Below are 20,399 nucleotides of genomic sequence, written 5' to 3'. Positions count from 1 at the left end.
TGATAAATGATAAATGTAATCCTTATCCTACATGTGGTATTAGAGCCCTGAAGCATATGGGAATTCCCATGTACAAAGTCCTATGATCACTAACGTGAAGTTCATAGGAGCACATCAAATTTGGAGTAAAATGAAAGCTAAGAGTCTATATTTGAGAAATTAAGGCATATATACATTTTTCAACCATGTTCCAGCCTACAAATTAGGAATAAGCAAAGGCGTTGATTTCGGGTCAAATATGGTTAAAGCGGTCTTAGAAGACATATATCAGTATAATGTATTATATTGTACTGAACTATGTTATACGTGCTGTGATGTCCAAACTTGTGAAACATAGATGGACCGGACCAACCAAATTGGTCTTTTTTTTAAAATGTAACCTTTATTTAACCAGGTAGGCTAGTTGAGAACAAGTTCTCATTTACAACTACGACCTGGCCAAGATAAAGCAAAGCAGTGTGACACAGACAACAATAGAGTTACACATGGAATAAACAAGCCAGTAACACAATAAATAAGTCAATGACACAGTAGAAAATAAAAAAAAGTCTATATACAGTGTGTGCAAAAGGCATTAGGAGGTAGGCAATAAATAGGCCATAGTAGCGAAGAATTACAATTTAGCAGATTAACACTGGAGTGATAAATGAGCAGATGATGATGTGCAAGTAGAGATACTGGTGTGCAAAAGAGCAGAAAAGTAAATAAAAACAGTATGGGGATGAGGTAGGTAGATTGGGTGGGCAATTTACAGATGGACAATGTACAGCTGCAGCGATCAGTTAGCTGCTCAGATAGCTGATGTTTAAAGTTGGTGAGGGAAATAAAAGTCTCCAGCTTCAGCGATTTTTGCAATTCGTTCCAGTCACTGGCAGCAGAGAACTGGAAGGAAAGGCGGCCAAATGAGGTGTTGGCTTTGGGGATGACCAGTGAGATATACCTGCTGGAATGTGTGCTACGGGTGGGTGTTGTTATCGTGATCAGTGAACTGAGATAAGGCGGAGCTTTACCTAGCACACTTATTCCCTGAGGTTGAATGGACATTAAAAGAGAAGTTTACTTTTTTACAACCAAATCTGTATTTTAGATGTAACCTACATGTAATAGAAGTGTCCAGACACTTTGTGGGGATTTCACTTGTTTTTGAGAAACTTACCCCAACCAGCAATTTACTTCCTCATCATTATTCTGCAGTATGGGGGCTAAAATAACAAATTAACAAAAAAACAAACCAATACGTGCTTTGAAAAACAGACACGCTCTAAGTATAGTGATGCAGGTCTTTAGATGTTGTACACATGAAATTGTGTCATTCCAAACTTTATCCGCAATGTTATATTCCATTTTGTGCGATTTGAGCCATTTCCCCTACGCAGCTGTACAGGACGGGTGTGTCCGTAGAATATACGGACACCCCCAGCCTGCACAGCTCTGTATAGGACACAGCTTCAGTTGCACAAATATAACATTGTGGATAAAGTTTGAAAAATGACACAATTTAATGTGTTGGGGTATAACATTTGGTTGTAAAAAAGTAAACTTCTCCTTTAGCTGTAGACTAGACACCCATCAACGGCCAGAGGTAGACCCCAACTTGAGACAGACACATCCCTCATATCATCGGTCGCTTCCGGGACCCCTCGCAGAATTCACTACACGTTACTAATCAATGGATTTAGTCAACAGCAGATGAAAACATAATTCCTTCAGGATTTTTTATCTTTATTTTTCTTTATTATTAAAAAAAATAAAAATAATCGAGTGCAGATGTAAAATGTTGGTATTACAGCATAAACAGATGGTAAGAAACATAACTGGTTGTAATAAGTGTACATCAGGTACATACAAAATGTACTATAGTGTAGTGCCTCTCGTTAGATCCATTTCAAATACATTTGTCTTGTTCAAATGGTTGTCCTAGTTTGATGCACGCATTCACACCGTTCCCAAGCAATTGCATATAGCCTCAATAGCATATCCCAGGACTTGACTGGCACTGCAGTAGAAGTCAAATGGACATCCCACTGGGCAGTGATGAGCTTCCCAGTGGTGGTCAGCCCTGTGACTCATTAGGGAAATCATTAGCATGTTTACTGCACAGTAAGGGGATTACTTTACTGTCAAAGTACAACAGCAGTAACCATCCAGTCATTCATTCATCCAGGCTACGGTGTTTAGGTTGTAACTGAGTGTTATGCTTGAGGCTGTGGTAAAAGTACAACACAATTTAACTGGACGTCCAATTAACTGGTAGTTGCTATGAACCAAATTACATCTATACTAGCTGCCTGAGCCACTAGAAACTCATTGGAAAAGAACAATCCTTGGATAGCTTTTCAGAATTCACATGGAAAACTAAAGGCATAAAAACATAAAAGACTCCATTTTTTGTGTGAAATCTTTTGGACATCAGATCAATCTTGAGGGAATCCTATTTGAGTCAGAAAAGGATATTCATATGATAGATATACAAAACCTTGCAGAGAGCCTATCCAATGACAATCTCTTAGAAATAATATCTAAACTATTGGAACCAAGACTTAAAAATAACTGATACTGGCATAAGATGGAGGGAATGTTGGAACATAACTAATGACATTACAGTTAACTAAAATGTACACTTAATCTAATGTAAACTAATGTATAGAATTTATTATACAATAACCGAGTCGTGTCTTGAGTGTAAAACTAACTAATCTCTCAATAATCCATCCCATCTGGGAATTCTATAAAGTCCCAAAACATTATGGGTAGAGTTAGAAAGCTGGCTGTCATAAGTATTACTATGTAAATGTACTTTTAATCCATCTGTCTGCATATTTCAAGACATGGCATATATGGGTGCAGTGATATACACATGGGTTGGACGATACCCTTCTTGTCAATCATCTTGAAAAAACATATATCTAACTGGAAATCAACCAATCCTCCATCGTTAACACAATGGAAAGGTCAAACGCTTTATTATCTAAATGTTGAAAGTGCGTGGGTGACTGAGAGAAACAAAATGGTGCAGATTGACACCATGTGGAGGAGAGTGTGATGCGGGCATTGGAGATGGGGGTGTGAGCAGGTGGATCTGGGCAGTTGTGATGTCGTTGATGTTTGTGTGAGTCTGTAGGCTGTCGTTTGTATGAACATGTTTGCATTGTTTGAAGAAGAAAAAAAAATCTGAGTCATTGGAAAAAGCACCACATCTGGTTGAATGTCCATGTAAGTAAACACATTGCAACAGGTAAAATGGCTTAACCAAAAAGATCTCAGGACTCAAACCAAAATTGAGTTGCTGTCATAAGCATTTCATGAGTGTTCCAGCCCATTCAAAACTGTATTTATTGCAGTGTTTCCACAAACACATCCAGTCATTCCAGCACATTGATCTAAGGTCAGATTTGTCTTACCCTCTCCAACTGTGAGGTTTCAAATTTGGGGAAGGGTCAACTGATGGTAGATAACCACGCTGGGGCACTACAAACAGAAATGTCAGCCACTTAAATTACTGTAAAAATATGAACTGCTTTAACTATACTCCTAGATCTAACAAACAGACTACCTACAAGCAGGGGAAGCTGTGGTAAGTCTTCATGATAAGGTCACCATGGGTGGATGTAATAACAGTCGCAAATGCATATTTTTTGCTGTCTATCCTAAAAATAGATGTGGATGGTTTGTGGTGTGAAACTCACGTACAGAGCAATATGCTCTCTCAGATTAGAGAAGTCTTAACATCTACTGATTGGATATATACTGAAGAAATAGAAAACACAGCCACGTCAAAACATTGCAGAGAAAACACACAAAACCATAGCAAAATACAAATGTATCCTTATTTCCAAACATTTTTATCAACCACAACCATGTGTCCAATATGAAGAGAAGTTAAGTGTAAAAGTAAAGAATAAATCCTGACATAAGCTATAAGGCATCATGCCATAAATGTATTCAGAGATAAAACACAAAGACAGTAAAGCTAAGAAAAATGCCTGGCTGTAGAGTGTGTGTAGGTTTTGAAAGTGTTTGATGTAGAAAAACAGGACACTGCAAAATTGAGAGAGAGAGAGAGAAAAAAAAGAGGTTTACAAAAGAGAGGAAGGCACATTCTACACCAACATGCCAAGGACCCCATTTTCTCCTGTACAGTCACCTCCTGACAGATGTGCAAACAAGACCTGGAAACAGCAGCCATTTTCTCTTGAATTACTTTGATGAGTAAAATCCGCCTTTGGTTGGGCTGCAGTCTCTGGGCTGCAATTTCGCCTGACCATTTGGGGAAGGGAAAGAGATAGGGGGTAGGGAAGGATAACTAATGATGCCACAATCAGGTAGTCACAACAAGTACTTCTGCATCACTGTCTGCCTTTTCAATGACTCACTCAACGACAGGCAGGCGGTGTGGGCTTGGAGGGAAACTGTGGGGACTGGGGGATGGTAGCACTACTGTCTCTAGGGGAAACCACTTCTCCCACACCTGCCTTAGCCTGCCTGCCTGGATAGAGGTGACTTACAGACAACAGTTTGAAGATGACTGTTTCTGTAGTTTTAATATTGAAGGGTTACATGGCTTGTAAAATCTTAAGGGATGTAGTAGGTCTACATCAGGGACTTAGAGGGCGTAATGTATTGAGTAGTACAGTGAAAAGTAATATCAAAGCATCATTTCAGCTGGCAGCTTTTCAACCACCAGTGACTAACTTTGCCCTAGTTCTTTTGCGTCCTACACAATATCACACAGGACAGGATAGAATCCATACACGACTTGCTTGAACTTTCATGCATATTGACCATTGACATCATTTCAGCATTTATGCCAAAGATCGAGTTTGTATAATCATAATAAAAATGTTGGCCAAACTGAGTATACTAAACATTAGGGACACCTTCCTAATATTGAGTTGCACCCCCTTTTGCCCTCAAAACAGCCTCAATTCATCAGGACATGGACTCTACAAGGTGTCGAAAGCATTCCACAGGGATGCTAGCTCAATGCTTCCCACAGTTGTGTCAAGTTGGCTGGATGTCCTTTTGGTGGTGGACCATTCTTGATACATATGGGAAATCCAGCAGCATTGCCGTTCTTGACACACTCAAACCGGTACACCTGGCACCTACTACCATACTCTGTTCAAAAGGCACTTAAATATTTTTTCCTGCCTATTCACCCTCGGAATGGCACACATACACAATCCATGTCTCAATTGTCTCAAGGCTTAAAATCCTTATTTAAAACACCAATGGTATTCACTAAGTCGATGGTTTATATTTAGGATAATGTTTGACAGCTTTGTCATTCTATTTTTTAAATCTTATTTAATTATTTCATATATTTTACATGTGATAAGGCCAGAGAGAGGTCCAGAGAAAATTACAGACACGTGTGATAATCTGAAGAACCCAAACGAGCCACATGAAGTCTTTTGATAGATAACATAAAATCCTTGAATGATAGCAAAATTCCAGTAGTTTACTCGTCAACTTCGCAAGTTTTCAGTAAAATACCCCCCCTTTGAAACCTTATCCTGAGTTATCTATAACCTTTATTTTGTGGCTCCCTGGAGAACATATGGGATAGAGACAGATACTTAGGCTAATTGAAGGGATTCATCATGACTTATCATTATGAACATGAACTATGATCCGCTACACTCAAAATCCACTGCTTTGCGTCGCATAGGTCTACCGGTGACAATATTTTTAGACTTTTGCATTTACCAGAGCAACCGAGGGAGAACGAGAATAGTAGAATGGTTCTGACAGCAGAACCACCAGGGCAATTACAGCATTGTGGAATAAACCTTGTAATTTTTATCCATCCTCCTCTAGGGCTGAGAATTGCCAGGAATCACCCGATACTTAGGTGCTGATATGTATTTCGATTCTCACGATTCTTTATGTATTGCGATTCGATACTGGTATTTTATTGCGACCAAAAAAATTGGAGAATCAATACTTGGAGTCATGTAATCTATATAATATCGTCAAAAATAAATATTGCGATACTCTAGTGTATCAGTTTTTATCCCATCACTATTATCCTCTGTACAGGCTGTGTGGATCTAAACACCCAGGCTCTGTGGAGGGGACCGTGGCATCTGGTTGAACAGAAACCGTATTCCTCAGTAATGCTCACTGCAAAAGGCATTAGCAAACTCATTCAGCCTCCTCTCTCTTAGTTAATTCACTATATTGGAGAACAAAGCAAGCCAGGAGGCGACTTTGAAGACTGCTTTTTTGTTGTTTTAACTCAAGACAAAGGATATACCTAAGCCAATATTTTTTTATAGGCCTTACAAGTTCAAGTTGTGATGGCTATCATGACAGCCAGCCTGAAACGTACCAGTCAGGCTATATCACAAGCTTTAAATATTTCATAGCCTGTAAATCCATGCATGCAGATATGACAACAGGACAGAAATTCCTGACTGCAGTGTTTATGATTAGATTAGCCAAAAGCCATTCACTCCATCATGTCCCTGAATGAGATGGATGTCTGACAGAACCAGTGATGGCCTATTGGTACACATCTCCATGATTCTCATAACAGTACGTGATTGGCGACAGAAACCTTCGTCCATGAGTAGACTAGACTATTGATTGTATGGAGCCAATAGCTTGCTTTAAATTGTATTTATTATTCATTTAACTAGGCAAATCAGTTAAGAACAAATTCTGATTTACAATGACGGCCTACCAAAAGGCAAAGGCCTCCTGCAGGTCGGGGATGGGATTAAAAATAAAATATTTATTAAATCAAAATATAGGACAAAACATCACAAGAGAGACAACACTACATAAAGAGATACCTAAGACAACAACATAGCATGGCAGCAACACATGATAACACAGCATGGTAGCAACACAACATAGTCGCAGCACAAAACAGGGTACAAACATTATTGGGCACAGACAACAGCACAAAGGGCAAGAAGGTAGAGACAATACATCACACAAAGCAGCCACAACTGTCAGTAAGAATGTCCATGATTGAGTCTTTGAATATAGAGATTGAGATAAAACTGTCCAGTTTGAGTGTTTGTTGCAGCTTGTTCCAGTGGCTAGCTGCAGCGTACTGGAAAGACGAGCGACCCAGGGATGTGTGCGCTTTTGGGACCTTTAACAGAATGCGACTGGCAAAACGGGTGTTGTATGTGGATGATGAGGGCTGCAGTAGATGATATTTCAGATAGGGGGGAGTGAGACCTAAGAGGCTTTTATGAATAAGCATCAACCAGTGGGTCTTGCAATGGGTGTACAGAGATGACCAGTTTACAGAAGAGTATGTGTACTATAAGGAGAATTGGTGGCAAATCTGACAGCCGAATGGTAAAGAACATCTAGCTCGAGAGCACCCTTACTATCTATAGATCTATAGATTATGTCTCCGTAATCTAACATGGGTAGGATAATAACTCTCTATACACAAATACGACAGACTGATTTAGAGAATAGGAAATGCAATGGAATTTTGGTAAAACATGCATTATTTAAGCCATGCTGTTGACCAGTCTACACCCCTTCGTTGGTAACTGGTCAACAGTAGGGATTCTTCAATAAAGTCTTTGTTGTCATTCAATGAGAGACAACTAATTTTCATGCACGTTTTTTTCATTGAGAAATATTGCACCAAACATCTTAGATGTAAAATTGCCCGACTAAGATCTCCTCAGCAAAAATGTCAAAATGAATGACAGATTTCTCGAGTTATCTTAGATTAATTCTGACTATTTTGAGGAAGTGTATACTGGCTACAGCGTCTCAAAACGGACAAACAGTACTATTGCCGCTTTTCTCATTTTTCAAGTGAAGATATTTTAAGGGAATATGCGAGCACACTCGTTTGGTTAGGCGCCAGCCGAACTGAAGCATGCTGACACCTTTAGACCCCCACAGAGCCTTTATTGCACCAGGGTCAGACAGGCAAGCAGTAACAGTCCATGGAAATACTGGGCATGACCATCATTCCAACCCATTCTCTGACTCACATGTTGTAATGCATGAACACAGTAACAAAGCCTGAGTGACATTGGTGCATATATCCAAACCCATTTATCCAAGACTAAGGCAAACAGATATATGCATGGGAGATATTTCTCAATGCTGCCTAGACAGGCTGAAGATGAGTGATATTGGCTCTTATGGCTAGAACACCGTTCTATGCAGTTTTCACAGTTTATTGGAGACATGTACCCCCCCCCCCCCTGTTTACAGATCAGTGTCAAAATCAATAAATTCTCCCCATCCTCCTACTTCCTCTTGAACATCTTCCTCTCTGTCCCTTACAACTTTGCCCAACTCATCACCACAGTGGGTAAAAACACTTGGGATGGTGACAACATCACAGGCTCATAATCAATCACAAGCTATTCAACATACAACCTTTATGTAAATTGCCAATATGCCAACATAGCACAAACATAAGACCCAGAGAAGAAACCCTAACTGGGGTATAAAAGATCTTTGTACTTTTGTGTAATCACTTTTTCAATGGTTCATTTGAGATAGTGCATCATTGAAGAAGGTCGAAGTGCTTTTGCAAAAGTATCTTAATTATTAAAGATGTAGTTTAACTCAGACTGTTGTGCTTGTAACTCTCCTCATTTGGTAATGCAGATATTAGCCACCCTGCTAACTAGCTAGCTATTTCACATCGGTTACACCAGCCTAATCTCGGGAGTTGATAGGCTTGAAGTCATAAACAGCTCAATGCTTGAAGAATTGCGAAGAGCTGCTGGCAAACACGCGAAAGTGCTGTTTGAATGAATGCTTACGAGCCTGCTGCTGCCTACCATCGCTCAGTCAGACTGCTCTATAAAATATCAAATCATAGACTTAATTATAAGACATAGAAATACGAGCCTTTGGTCATTAATATGGTCGAATCCGGAAATTATAATTTCGAAAACAAAACGTTTATTCTTTCAGTGAAATACGGAACCGTTCCGTATTTTATCTAACGGGTGGCATCCCTAATTCTAAATATTGCTGTTACATTGTACAACCTTCAATGTTATGTCATAATTATGTACAATTCTGGCAAATTAATTACGGTCGTTGTTAGGAATAAATGGACTTCACACAGTTCGCAACGAGCCAGGTGGCCCAAACTGCTGCATATACCCTGACTGCTTGCACGGAACGCAAGAGAAGTGACACAATTTCCCTAATTATAAGAAATTCATGTTAGCAGGCAATATTAACTAAATATGCAGGTTTAAAAATATATACTTGCGTATTGATTTTAAAGAAAGGCATTGATGTTTATGGTTAGGTGCAATGACAGTGCCAAATTACATTTTACATTTTAGTCATTTAGCAGACGCTCTTATCCAGAGCGACTTACAGTAGTGAATGCATACATTTCATAAAAAAAATTCCGTACTGGTCCCCCGTGGGAATCGAACCCACAACCCTGGCGTTGCAAACACCATGCTCTACCAACTGAGCCACACAGGAGATGAGGCTCTTGACAGCAGAAAAACAACGTCATCCTCCCCAAATCATCACCCGTTTGGCAAAGTAGGCTGTGATTCGATGAGAAATTAACAGGCACCGCATCGATTATATGCAACGCAGGACACGCTAGATAAACTAGTAATATCATTAACCATGTGTAGTTAATCACTAGTTATGTGAAGATTGATTGTTTTTTTATAAGTTTAATGCTAGCTAGCAACTTACCTTGGCTTCTTGCTGCCCTCGCATAACAGGTAGTCAGCCTGCCACGCAGGCTCCTCGTGGAGTACAATGTAAGGCAGGTGGTTAGAGCGTTGGACTAAGGTAAAAATCTGTCGTTCTGCCCCTGAACAAGGCAGTTATCCCACCGTTCCTAGGCCGTCATTGACAATAAGAATGTGTTCTTAACTGACTTGCCTAGTTAAATAAAGGTGATTTTTTATTTTTTTTTAAATAAAGAAAATTGGTGTCCATAAATACCGATTTCCGATTGTTATGAAAACTTGAAAACCGTCCCTAATTAAATCGGCCATTCCGATTAATCGGTCGACCTCTACTATCTATGCAAACGCAGAGCTATTTATATAGGACCTCCACGCTGCCAATATCTGGTTTGGCTGAGTGCCCTAGCCTACTCCACCATGGTAGAGGAACCGCTTGCATTTGGTTATTACTTTACAAATTAGCTTATCACAAGGTGTGGGTTTAAGACATCTAAGGAATAAAAAATGATCTCAAATCTCAACCAAACAGCTTTTTCTGAGAAGTTAAAATGGTAGGGCCGTGAATTCAGATACAAGACAAAGTCTGTATTACTTGTCACAGTGTCTAGGTGTTAGTCAACCTCTCAGAACCTCCAGTGGTATCATTATGAGAGCGTATGGCTGTTTCAAACTACAAACGGCAGGAAATGGCAGAGATAATAACTAACTGAGGTAGACTCTCTCTGGCATCCTACACATGAATGTTTGGGATCCATTCCAGAGCCACTATTCAAGGACAGGGTTATCCTGGAAACCTGATAACCTGATAACCTGATAACCTTAACAGACAGAGGCTGGCAATGGCCAAGAGCAGAGCAGATGGATGATCAACACAAACATAATTCGAGTATCAGAAATCATTACAACTAACACCATGAATTATTAACTTCAATGTTATCTTATTTTAACTGCAGTGACTATGTCCCATTGCTAGAAGAAAGACACTGTTTCGACTTTGGTTAATGATAGATTTACAGTAGATGAGTTTTTTGGGCTCCCGAGTGGCGCAGTGGTCAAAGGCACTGCATCTCAGTGCTAGAGGCGTCACTACAGACCCTGGTTGCTGTATCACAACTGCCCGTGATTGGGAGTCCCATAAGGCGGCGCACAACTGGCCCAGCATCGTCCGGGTTAGGGTTTGGCTGGGGTAGGCCGTCACTGACTTGTAAAGTTAAATAAATGTAACATTTAAAAAATGAGTCACATGCACAGGGTCGCAGATGTAATTGCAGGGTACAGTGATATTTTTATTCTCTGAGCTCCGACATATACTCTCCAATCAAATGTCTAAGACACTAATTCCTAAAAAATAGAAATTGACATACAGTAATGATTCAAGGGTGACTATTCACAACAAACAAAAGATTCTCAGGAAAAAAAATACAGCAATAGAATACTAGAGAAGGGACACACTGCAAACTTTTTTTTCACACTAAAAAACAACTTCACAACTCATTGGGGACAATACAATGTCACACATATTGGGAATTCCTTTCGGATGCTGCAATTGTATCATGAGTTCACAGTAAATGCCACCCAATTACTCCAATTGCAGTGTGATATTGGTCAACAAACAAATCTAAACCATACTTTGCAGTGTGTGTTTAAATGTGAATATGAATCCCCCTGTATTTCACTCACACAAATCTCTTGCTTTCCTTTTTTTATGACACCTCACACACACGGCACACAGTACCAGTCAAAAGTTTGGACACACCTACTCATTGAAAGGTTTTTCTTTATTTTTACTATTTTCTACATTGTAGAATAATAGTGATGACATCAAAACTATGAAATAACACATGGAATCATGTAGTAACCAAAAAAGTGTTAAAAAAATCTAAATATTTTATATTTCAGATTCTTCAAAGTAGCTACCCTTTGCCTTGATGACAGCTTTGCACATTCTTGGCATTTTCTCAACCAGCTTCACCTGGAATGCTTTTCCAACAGTCTTGAAGGAGTTCCCACATATGCAGAGCACTTGTTGGCTGCTTTTCCTTCACTCTGCGGTCCAACTCATCCCAAACCATCTCAATTGGGTTGAGGTCGGGTGATTGTGGAGGCCAGGTCATCTGATGCAGCACTCCATCACTCTCCTTCTTGGTCAAATAGCCCATACCCAGCCTGGAGGTGTGTTGGGTCATTGTCCTGTTGAGAAACAAATGATAGTCCCACTAAGCCCAAACCAGATGGGATGGCGTATTGCTGCAGAATGCTGTGGTAGCCATGCTGGTTAAGAGTGCCTTGAATTCTAAATAAATCACAGACAGTGTCACCAGCAAAGCACCCCCACTCCATCACCTCCATGCTTCATAGTGGGAACCACAAATGTGGAGATCATCCATTCAGCTACTCTGCGTCTCACAAAGACATGGCGGATGGAAACAAAAATCTCAAATTTGGACTCATCAGACCAAAGGACAGATTTCCACCGGTCTAATGTCCATTGCTTGTGTTTCTTGGCCCAAGCAAGTCTCTTCTTCTTATTGGTGTCCTTTAGTAGTGGTTTCTTTGCAGCAATTTGGCCATGAAGGCCTGATTCACGCAGTCTCCTCTGAACAGTTGATGTTGAGATATGTGTTACTTGAACTCTGTGAAGCATTTATTTGGGCTGCAATTTCTGAGGCTGGTAACTCTAATGAACTTATCCTCTGCAGCAGAGGTAACTCTGGATCTTCCTTTCCTGTGGCAGTCCTCATGAGACCCAGTTTCATCATAGCACTTGTAATACTTCTTTGTTATGCGACTGCACTTGAAGAAACTTTCAAAGTTCTTGACATTTTCCAGATTACTTTAAGACATGAAGGTCAGTCAATGATGGACTGTTGTTTCTCTTTGCTTTTTTGAGCTGTTCTTGCCATAATATGGACTTGGTCTTTTACCAAATAGGGCTATCTTCTGTATACCAACCCTATCTTGTCACAACACAACTGATTGGCTCAAATGCATTAAGAAAGAAATTCCACAAATTAAATTTTACAAAGCATGCCTGTTAATTAAAATGCATTCCAGTTGACTACCTCATGAAGCTGGTTGATAGAATGTCAAGAGCGTGCAAAGTTGTCATCAAGGCAAAGGGTGGCTACTTTGAAGAATCTCAAATATATTTTGATTTGTTTAACACTTTTTTGGTTAGTACAGGATTCCATTTCTGTTGTTTCATAGTTTTGATGTCTTCACTATTCTACAATGTAGAAAATACTAAAAATAAAGAAAAACCCATGAATGATTAGGTTTGTCCAAACTTTGGACTGGTACTGTATATACATACATATCCTATATGCTCGCTTACACAACTCACAGCATAACTGATTGGATATGCATCAATTACTTTAGTGCTTTATCAGGAGCAGAATGTATCTGGATTCTACAGCTTTCAAACAAGGGCACTAACAATCATTACAGTTTAGGTCCAAGAATAGACATTGATTTGCAGCTGCAGCGAGCAAGAGAGCAGTTGCCGTATCAACATGTACATTGAGGTTTCTGTTGAGGCCTCCAGTCCACTCTAGACAGACCTCCAACTTGTCCTTATTGCCTAGCCTGAACACAATTGTAAGGTCATAAAGGCACAGCCACCCCTGGTCCCAAATAAATAGCTGTAGTCTTGAACAAGGCTGTACTGTAATGAGTGTTACTTCTATGTAATATATTGGCCTGCCAACACTGGTGGCCCACGTGAACCTTAAACCCCTCTAGAAGGGAGGGCTTGCCATGCCTCCTCCCATGTTCTATTAGGAATAAATATTGCTGCATAAACATTTGGACAAATGCTGAGATTGAGAGTGGTTGTCACATGGGATTTCTGTATGTGGGCTAATTTCAAGTACTGCTGGTGTATGGGGAACGAAGCACTGCTGTGAACAAATGGGAGTTCGACAGAAAATAACCTCCATCTCCTGCAGAAAGGGGTAACCAACACATTTATAACGAAATTAAAAAAATGTGTACCCAAATGAAACAACAAACTACTGTCTGAAGGAGAATGTCTAAATGACCATTAACCTATAGTGGGACATTGGAGACTGGAGGGGTTGCGTTATTGGTCCATGCCATGGAGGGTAATAGGCTACCTTTTATGTGTTCCGCTGCTTTCTCTTGTTCGTCAATTAATGTTTCTTTTGCATGTAAAACTTGTCTATTTGAACAAATGAAAAATGTAATTGTAAAAAAAACTACATCCTGACTGAGGACAAAGATTACATCTGAAACATAAAACTGGATCATTGCCCTGGAGCTCATTTATTACATGAACACACACAGTCAACACTAAAGCCAAAAGGTGTAGTGTCGTTTCAAACAAGCTCACTGAGCCTTCAGTAGACATATACCCCTAGAACGCTGAGACACTCAAGTGTAAACTGAGTCTTCTGAAACAGCCTATCAGAAGAAAAACCACAATACAATCTCCCAGAACAGAATGTTCACTGAGGCATAAATCAATTCAAATATCATGGAGATTTAGCATTGCTGTTACCACTCCATTTCCAACACGGTGCCATTCTACCAAGGTTCACACAGCCATAGCTTACTAATGGATTCCAACATTACCACTCTCTAATAGCTTGTAGAATTCAACAAATGGAAAAGCCTCGAGTCGTCGAGGACAAGCAATTACGCTATAATACACCCCCATTGTTCTTTTAATAGATGGCACTAAACCAGTTGTTTTTTTATGACTCATTTGGTTTAATCTACAACCAAACCAGTGGACACAGGCACAACGAGCTCCAGTTTTTGTTGTGGGATTCTACACTTTTATTAGTTCAAATTCCTTATTAATGGACGATCATATTTGGAGTTGGAGTAAGATAATTCCAGTGTCACTGTACTGGTGAACTGTTGCCAATACATTGAAGAATGTTGGTGGGTGTTGTCAAGTCTTACATGTCTGCACATTATCCCATAAACTTAAGTGGGAGGATGGAAATTACTTTACGTTAATATAGAGCCTAAGTCGTCTTTACATCACCATATTTTGTGTCTAAAGTAAGGACCTAGATCTAGAAAAATCACAGTTCGACCATATAATCACCAGATCAACAGGTGTTAGAGGTGGTGCCATATAGGCCTAGGCTACATCCCATGACATGATGATGCCTCTTTCAAACCTCCCAGTCTTTGTTCCTAAAGCTTCCCCAATACCCTTCAGAAATGAAGTGCCAACAATCAGTATAATCATTCTTTAAAGGTTCATCTAATGTCACGTGTAAACATAAATAAACCAACTGTAAAATCTAATGCCCAATTAGCATTCTAAATAATTTATTGAATAGGCATGAGGGTGAAGGTTGTTTTTGTACATGGTCTAAATGTCACCATTTTGACTGATACTGTAACAAGAAGTAACCGTGGCAGCAGGCTACTTACTCGTGAAACCAACGACTGGTGGTGTATTGAATCTACTTCCCCTCCCCCACTCATTGCGAACTATCAGCATGTGCAATACCCTTTAAATGTAGCCAATACCATTACAGTTCGCAGAGTATATGAGAAAGAAAACCGATGAAGTAACTTTAAATACTCAAACTTAATTATAATAAAAAAATCTGGGAAACAATAGCCACCAAAAGTTGATGGATTTGATGTCTTGTAGTTCAAAACAAAAGCTTTCATTTATGCCCAAACATACAGTAATTCGACTATTATGTCAAAATAAAAAGGGCAACGTTTTGATAAGCCTATCTCGTTACTACTACTACTAATAATAATAATAATAATACAATAAAAAATAAAGAACAATGTTCCTTCGGGAAACATTTATACACATGTAAAGTGATTAATGTGACCCAGTAAATGATTCATAATAAACAGTGTTACTAAGTTCAGCAAGTAATTACATGCAACAATGTATCATTCATGAAATTACAATGTTACAATTCATGAAACTTGAGCGAAAGTTTTAACGTACCTTTCTCAGAGAGTGAGCTCGTGGTGTTGCCGACCTGCCGCCACCTCTTCCACTTCCACTAGGATAGCCTCCAACTTCAGTGAGCAAGAAACGACTTTCCTCCCATTTTGCTTATCATAATTCAAGTTCTGACCACCAGTGCAATCTCTGCGTACCGAAGGTAACATAAACGGTCTAAAATATATTTCCTCGCGAATGTTTGTGTGGGATGTAAAGTTTAAAGAAGCTTGAGGTCTAAATAAAGCTGGGGATGTGTGGAATAGAGTTTCCAGCGATTCTGAGAATGAAACGAAGAGACGGCAGCAAACACTCATCGGCATAGAGAGAGACAGAGAGAGAGAGAGAGAGCGAGCGAGAGTGGGGGGTATTATTTCCCTTGTTTATTTCCCTTTTTGTTTATTGTCTATTCCACTTGCTTTGACAATGTAAACACGTGTTTCCCATGCCAATAATGCCCTTTGAATTTACTTGAATGGAGGGGGGGGGGGGGGGGAGACTGTCATGACCTACAATTTATGACAGTCTATCTATCTAGCACCTGACCTTAAACCTGCTTATTCAAAACATGAAATTCCTTCCAGTAAAATGTAACTAAATGACCATGTGATTATCATGTTGACCACAAGTCATTTCCTTTACAGCTTGAGCAACTAGTGCTAGTGAATGGCTTTGTTTGACCTTTATTGTGCAATTTGTTATGGTTTTAAAAAAGTAATTTGTATTATATTGCCATGTACATAATGTAGACCTTCATGTGGTCTCAGAACATAGTCACTGCAAAACTACAATCAAAGAGCATTGTGGCTAGATTAATGTATTGTCTTTGGTAGCCTACTTGTCTTTTTTACATTGCATTTGAACATTTTAAAAGGCTAATATAAATGATTGATTAATTTCATTGCAACCCAATATAAAACGTATTTTGTGATATAATTTCAAACTAGGCCTATGTATTACTTTAGATGCTCAAATTATATTGTTTGATTAGACATCCTACATCAATCAAGAATATGCTAAACGGTAATCCCAAAATATATATTTTTAATTAATCAGAATTCCAAGATTGAAGAATTGCAGGTATTATAATCTTAGTTTTGTTAAAAATTACTAATATGCACCATATAATGCACAAAGGCCAGAAACCCTGGGTTGGTTGGTCCTAGTAAAACAAAAAGGCTACAGCAGCTGAAGTCTTTTCATGATGCAACCCTACATTGTATGTGGCCTTAGCGGTCATTACCCCTCCCCCACAGTTCCGTATTTTTTGCCTGCCGAGTCACATAGTGGTTGATTAATTCTCTTTTCGCCTTGCTCAGTCATTCAGATTCGGAAAGTAAATAACAAGTTGACATCATTACAGCTCTACATTGGTGTGACACATTCCTTTGGTTACCGTATGAGCTTGAATATTTGCGCACAAAGACTACAGAATTATGTAATTTAATCATAAAATAAAATGTTATTGGTCGCGTACACATATTTAGCAGATGTTATCGCAGGTGTAGTGAAATGCTTAAGTTCCTAGCTCCAACCGTGCAGTAATACCTGACAATACAAAACATTACGCGCAAATCCCAAAAATAAAAAGAAGGGAATTAAGAAATATTGAAATATTAGAACAGGCAATGTCAGAGTCCGGGATATAAATATATATGTATCTTATTGTGTGTATAGACATTATTGGTAGTATATGAATATAACATTGTAGTAGTTATATAGGATAGGCCTTGACTAGAATACAGTATATACATATGAAGTGGGTAAAACAGTATGCAAACATTATTACTATGACCAGTGTTCAATGACTATGTATACTGAACAAAAATATAAACGCTACATGCAACAATTAATTAAAATTAATTCCTTAGGCCCCAATTTATGGATTTCACATGACTGGGAAGGGGCACAGCCATGGGTGGGCCTGGGAAGGCATAGGCCCACCCACTGGGGAGCCAGGCACAGCCAATCAGAATGAGTTTTTCCCCACAAAAGGGCTTTATTACAGAAATAAATACTCCTCAGTATCATCAGCTGTCTGGGTGGCTTGTCTCAGATGATGCCGCAGGTGAAGAAGCTGGGAGGGAATGTCCTGGGCTGGCGTGGTTATACGTGGTCTGCGGTTGCGAGGCTGGTTGGACGTACTGCCAAATTCCCTAAAACAACATTACATTCTCTGGTAACAGCTCAGGTGGACATTCCTGCAGTCAGCATGCCAATTGCACACTCCCTCAAAACTTGAGACATCTGTGGCATTGTGTTGTGGGACACAGCTGAACATTTTAGATTGGCCTTTTATTGTCCCCAGCACAAGTTGTTGTTTAATCAGCTTCTTGATATGACACACCTGTCAGGTGGATGGATTATTTTGGCGAAGGAGAAATGCTCACTAAGAAAGATGTAAACAAATTTGTGCACAAAATTGGAGAGAAAAAAGCTTTTTGTGTGTATGGAACATTTCTGGAATCATTTATTTCAGCTCATGGAACATAGGTCCAACACTTTACATGTTGCGTTTACATTTTTGTTCAGTATACACTACCGTTCAGAAGTTTGGGGCCACTTAGAAATGTCCTTGTTTTTGAAAGAAAAGTACATTTTTTTGTCCATTTTTAAATAACATAAAATTGCTCAGAAATACAGTGTAGACATTGTTAATGTTGTAAATGACTATTGTAGCTGGAAATGGCTGATTTTTTAGGGAATATCTACATAGGCGTACAGAGGCCCATTATCAGCAACCATCACTCCTGTGTTCCAATGGCACGTTGTGTTAGCTAATCCAAGTTTATCATTTTAAAAGGCTAATTGATCATTACAAAACCCTTTTGCAATTATGTTAGCACAGCTGAAAACTGCTGTTCTGATTAAAGAAGCAATAAAACTGGCCTTCTTTAGACTAGTTGAGTATCTGGAGCATCAGCATCTGTGGGTTAGATTACAGGCTCAAAATGGCCCCGGTGCACAACTGAGCAAGAGGACAAGTACATTAGAGTGTCTAGTTTGAGAAACAGACACCCCACAAGTCCTTCATTAAATAGTACCCTCAAAACACCAGTCTCAACGTCAACAGTGAAGAAGCAACTCCGGGATGCTGGCCTTCTAGGCAGAGTTCCTCTGTCCAGTGTCTGTGTTCTTTTTCCCATCTTAATCTTTTTTTTTTTATTGGCCAGTCTGAGATATGGCTTTTTCTTTGCAACTCTGCCTAGAAGGCCAGCATCCCGGAGTTGCCTCTTCACTGTTGACGTTGAGACTGGTGTCTTGCGGGTACTATTTAATGAAGCTGCAAGAGGACATGTGAGGTGTCTGCTTCTCAAACTAGACACTCTAATGTACTTGTCCTCTTGCTCAGTTGTGCACCGGGGCCTCCCACTCCTCTTTCTATTCTGGTTAGAGCCAGTTTGCACTGTTCTGTGAAGGGAGTAGTACACAGCGTTGTACGAGATCTTCAGTTTCTTGTAAATTTCTCGCATGGAATAGCCTTCATTTCTCAGAACAAGAATAGACTGACGAGTTTCAGAACAAAGTCTTTGTTTCTGGCCATTTTGAGCCTGTAATTGAACCTATAAAAGGTGCAGGGTTAAAGTACTAGGTGGTAGCCGGCTAGTAACAGTGACTAAAGTTCAGGGCAGGGTACTGGGCAGAGGCTGGCTAGTGGTGAATGTTTAACAGTCTGATGGCCTGGAGATAGAAGCTGGTTTTTTTTGTCTCTATTCCAGCTTTGATGCACCTGCACTGTCTCCGTCTTCTAGATGGTATCGGGGTGAACAGGCCGTGGCTGAGGTCAGAGTAGGCTACCTACCATGCACACGCTTTATAAAAGATAGCAATAGAGTCATACCTATGAAATAACACTGTAATTACATAGTACTTTATTCATCTTTTTGTGATTGCATTGTTATGAATTTGAGTGTTTTTGTTGTAATAACAATAATGTAATAGCCTAATAATTGGAGAAGCAGTCCACCATGTAATGACCAAACAAATACAATGCAGGTATTAATGTAATATGTAACAATATTTTATGTTGCTACTAGAGTTTTTACAGTGTAGCTTCATATGTGTAAACTGTTACCCGTTTCCACATTTTATTTCAACAGTGATAGTGATATGATACAAACTGTATACTGTAGCCTAGCCGCTGGCTGGAGTGTTTACGGACATATTCAATCTCTCCCTATCCCAATCTGCTGTCCCCACATGCTTCAAGATGGCCACCATTGTTCCTGTACCAAAGAAGGCAAAGGTAACTGAACTAAATGACTATCGCCCCATAGCACTTAATTCTGTCATCATGAAGAGCTTTGAGAGACTAGTCAAGGATCATATCACCTTTACCTTACCTGTCAACCTAGACCCACTTCAATTTGCTTACCACCCAATAGGTCAACAGACGATGCAATCGCCATCACACTGCACACTGCCCTATCCCATCTAGACAAGAGGAATACCTATGTAAGAATGCTGTTCATTGACTACAGCTCAGCATTCAACACCGTAGTACCCTCAACCTCAGAATTAAGCTTGAGGCCCTGGGTCTCAACCCCGCCCTGTGCAATTGGGTCCTGGACTTCCTGACGGGCCGCCCCCAGGTGGTGAAGGTAGGAAATAACATCTCCACTTCACTGATCCTCAACACTGGGGCCCACAAGGGTGTGTGCTCAGCCCCCTCCTGTACTCCCTGTTCACCCATGACTGCGTGGCCAGGCACGCCTCCAACTCAATCATCAAGTTTGCAGACAACACAACAGCAGTAGGCTTGATTACCAACAACG

The 20,399-nt window shown here is 39.7% G+C and overlaps 1 protein-coding gene across 1 annotated transcript in view; it reads right to left on the bottom strand.

Moving 5' to 3' along the window:
* Window positions 1–16,559, bottom strand: part of LOC106582098 (F-box-like/WD repeat-containing protein TBL1X) — a 37,497-nt gene extending 20,938 nt beyond the window's left edge. Inside the window, exon 1 of the mRNA XM_014164841.3 lies at window positions 15,628–16,559. The gene's annotated coding sequence lies outside the window, so the exon portion shown is untranslated. The remainder of the gene's footprint in view (window positions 1–15,627) is intronic.
* Window positions 16,560–20,399: the final 3,840 nt, after the last annotated feature.

This window comes from Salmo salar, chromosome 21, assembly GCF_965601325.2.
Source record: "Salmo salar chromosome 21, fSalSal1, whole genome shotgun sequence".
Taxonomy (NCBI): domain Eukaryota; kingdom Metazoa; phylum Chordata; class Actinopteri; order Salmoniformes; family Salmonidae; genus Salmo; species Salmo salar.
This window is presented reverse-complemented; position numbering and strand designations above follow the sequence as displayed.